We start from the raw sequence: 4,171 nt of genomic DNA on the forward strand, positions 1-4,171 counted from the left end.
GCATGTTCATTTACAAGAAAATAAAGATAAATACTTAACTATCTCGGTAAATATTATTAGATGGTTTACATTAATCGCGTGCATCACAATAAAACATATTCTCATTTGCCATAACTATGCCAGATTAAATTAAAAACAAATTTATCATCAAAACTTTTCTCTCTACCCTTGTGAATGGAATGATAGTCTCGCTAGCTACTATTTAATTTTTTACTTCTTATAGAGTATGGTCGCATCAAATCGGAGTGAATTATTATCTCATCCATTAACAATGGCCTATCGAATGCAGAAATGGTATTATTTCTTCCCATGTTATTACACCAATACGATAAAATTAAACCTAGCAGAAAATGGTTAAATTCAACAGCTTCATCTTTTCGGCTAATATAAGTAGTGAAGGAGCTATTATGAAATAGGATAGCGCTTATCGGTTTCGTTTTGAAATAGATAAAAAGTTTCGTCTAATTATGAATTTAAAGTATCTCTGTGATTAAGTATGCAAGTGTACATACGAATGTATGAATATGTATTAGAAAAGTAAGAGACCTATAGTATACGATGCTATGGAACCTGTAAACCCGTATATTAATCTGATGAGTACTTCAAAGATTTAAATTTGATTAAATTAAGTATTGGACATGAATCTAACTGACTTAACAATTAATAATTTAACAATTTTAATAATCGATCAATAGTTTGTAGACAATATTTAATAGCATACGAGATGATATCAAATGAATTTTAGGATTAATTTTAAGTCTTCTATCTCATATGTGTCGAATAATTAGGAACGGTGGCATAGGTTTAGCGTATTACCTGAAACTTATCTTCTACATTATAATTGTTTCTATCTTTGTTTTGGCAATGGGGCTTGATATAATCTGCCATCCTTCGGCTAAAAAACGTATAAATAACACAATTATAGTAAGTAATATTTTATAACCGATTCAGATAGAGCGATTATTATCGTGAATAAGATGAAATGGCTAATTTTTCAACTATTCATTACAGGACTGTAGCTTTTTCTCGCGTACTTTCATCAACAATTCTTCTATAGTAGTTATGATTCTTGGATTTATGGTATTATTCGCTCACTTCATTTATATTTGGAGATGGGTAGGTCATTCGATTTCATCATTATTACGTTAACCATAATTCTAGCGAATTAACTTGATCTAAGATTTCTCGGAAAATGCCTTTCATAAAGCGTATTTTCATACAAAAGTGTAGTTTAAATATCACCGATTTACTTTTTATTGTAATCAATTAAGAAGTAAATCTTCCCTATGATTTTAGAAATATCATGACGAAATTCTGCAGTATTTAAATTTTATACCAATCAATAATTTTAGTGATTATATTTTATTTTATTGCCGCACTGTCTTCATGACTCATTGATTTATCCAACAACTTCGTAACAGTTATTTTTAACTATGATAGAACATAATATTGTTTCAATAATGTAATTTATCTTTTCATAAGCAAAAAATATATACTATTTTGGCACAGCATTATGATATTGACAAAAATTGTTTGCTAGTCAAAATTTAAAGTTTAAGATATCTTTTTCTTGATATCGCCGTATCATCCTTATGATTTCTAATCGGATTATTCGATATGCTTTATCCATCTATGATAATAGCTACTGTATTTTCTACCCTTACGAAATATTACTGTAGAAAGCGAAATTTTGTCACGCTGTCATAACTCTGCACAAACAATGTAAACAGCGATCTATTAGCAATTAACTTTTATGCCACTTATTATCTCGTATGTAGCATCGACATAGTTATTTCAAATCTAAGTACATTTAGATCTTAAGATATACCTATTTATGTTATTTAAATTTCTTTTTAGCCATTTGAATATTTAAAGAAACTATCAATCAATGGCATTGAAGTTATAATTGCCTTCTTAGCCATAATTGTTAGCATAATTTCCTTAACACGCCGACATAATACTGTCAACGAACAAGCGGGTGCTGTCTTGATATTCTTAACACAACTGGTTTTAATCGTAAATTTACAGAGGTAAAAGAAAATTATGCCTTATAATTAGACTTCTAATTTCTATTATTATATCTATACCATGATTTAAGACGCATTCATCACTATATAATTTCTTACTATTTGAACCTAGAGCTCATTTTTTTGGTAAATATGTCGTCATGTTTATATCCGTCCTCAAGACAGTTATAAAAGTCATGTTTCTTGTAGCCTTATTCCTATTTATTTTTATGATTTCATTCGTTATGGCTTTCAACATTAATGACGTAAGCTTTACTCTTACATAAATTAACATTAATATTTCAGCCATTTATTTCCATATTGAATATGTAAAAGTGTTATATAACAGTATATCGATCTATGAATATAAACTTAATGTAATATAAATTTAATTCCGTAATAATATCCTAATCTTTTCGGCAGACTGCTCCGTTCGCAACAATCTTCAATTCTGTTTTGAGTACAGTAGTGATGTTTTCAGGGGAAATCAATTTTAACAGTAACTTTCAATCTCCATCTCATAACTTACCTCCTGGCCAACTGGTATCCCTCGGATTACTCTTGATCGCTTTCATTGTTATCATGAATATTACATTGTCCAACTTACTGGTAATTCTTAACTCCTAGGCTTATATATTAAGGCCTATTACTAGAGAGGTTATAATATTCATTTACTACCTCATAAATGACAGTGCAATGTAAAAATATACGATAATAATATCTTTGTGCAAGCATACACGTATATTAGGCAGAACAAAATGGTCATTTTCTAGTAGTAATTATGTATTTAAACTGAAAATATGGTCGGCGTTCTCATCATAATTATATTAACGAAGTTGCTAAACTTTAAAACTCTTCCTTTTGTTCATTTCTCGTGTGTAGATCGGTCTAGCTGTCGGTGATATTCAAGAATTACAACAGCAAGCTGAATTAACGAGTATTGTTCATGACTTAGTCTTAATCTATGAGTATAACAATCAGTATCCTTTATTCATTCGAAAATGGCTGTACAGGCCCACGAGTATCATTAAAGCTTCTGGACCTGAAGGAAAATTTAAAAGAGTAAGATGTATCAAAATTAAATGAATTAGTATGAATAAGTTTTTTCATAGGTAATATCTTAATTCATAATTGATCTTCTTAAATCACAAGGAAATACAAATTTGGAGTTCTTTTAGAGAATTTGCAGTTTAAATTAGTCTGCTAATTTTAGGCCAATGGCAAAGACTTAGCTATTATTAGTGCCGCTACTTGGCAACTGCCTAGATTTCTAAGATGTGATCTTATACTATTACTATGACTTGAAGAGATTCCTTAATTAAGGACTTTTTTCCGTCTTCTCCATTAGTACGTATGGGAATCAGTTTCGGAAAGAGCAAAATTGTTATCCATCTTACGGCAGAAACGTATACACATTTGTAGTAATGAAGTGAAATCTGTTGCAGAGGAAAATAATCGCAGCTTACTAGATGAGTAAGTTACCATCATTTTGTCTAAATACCTGTGGATGATGAAAATAGAATATGACAATATATTTATAGGATTATCATTACTTATCCACTCCACATTTTCTGCTGATCCATATTGATAAAACAATTTATTGCCTTAATGATATGCGTTAATTAAATTGTAATATTGCTATGTATTCCATAATTGTCTGTAGTTGCGCTACTTGTTTATTTTAAATATGACCTCAAGTATGAATACTTCATTTATCGTACGGTAAAAGTTAGAAATGTTTGCTTGATAGTTGCTGTTGCCGATTCATAGAAGTTTATAATTTTTTCTTTACATCCACAGAATTACAGCATTGAAAGCTTCAGTTAAAGCTCTGACTGAACAAAACGAAATCACACAAAACAACAATGACTATCTCACAAAGATAATTCAAGCTATAGCAATCAAAGTGGATGCTTCTATAGCTGATTTAAAATAGTCCATAAATCTAAATAACTGATTAAACATTAGCTCAAATTATATCATTTTTTTGCATTATTTTGTTAGATCAACTTACAGTTTTAACTGAACAATGTCAATTAAGTTTATTTATTAGTACTTTGCGATATAATTGATTAAATATTCCGAGAGGGTAGTATACATTAAATATAGAATATTCCACATTTATTTAACAAATACGAAAATATCAGATAAGATGTTGCACAATT

The sequence above is a fragment of the Trichoplax adhaerens genome, genomic scaffold (assembly GCF_000150275.1).
Source record: "Trichoplax adhaerens TRIADscaffold_2 genomic scaffold, whole genome shotgun sequence".
Taxonomy (NCBI): Eukaryota; Metazoa; Placozoa; class Uniplacotomia; order Trichoplacea; family Trichoplacidae; genus Trichoplax; species Trichoplax adhaerens.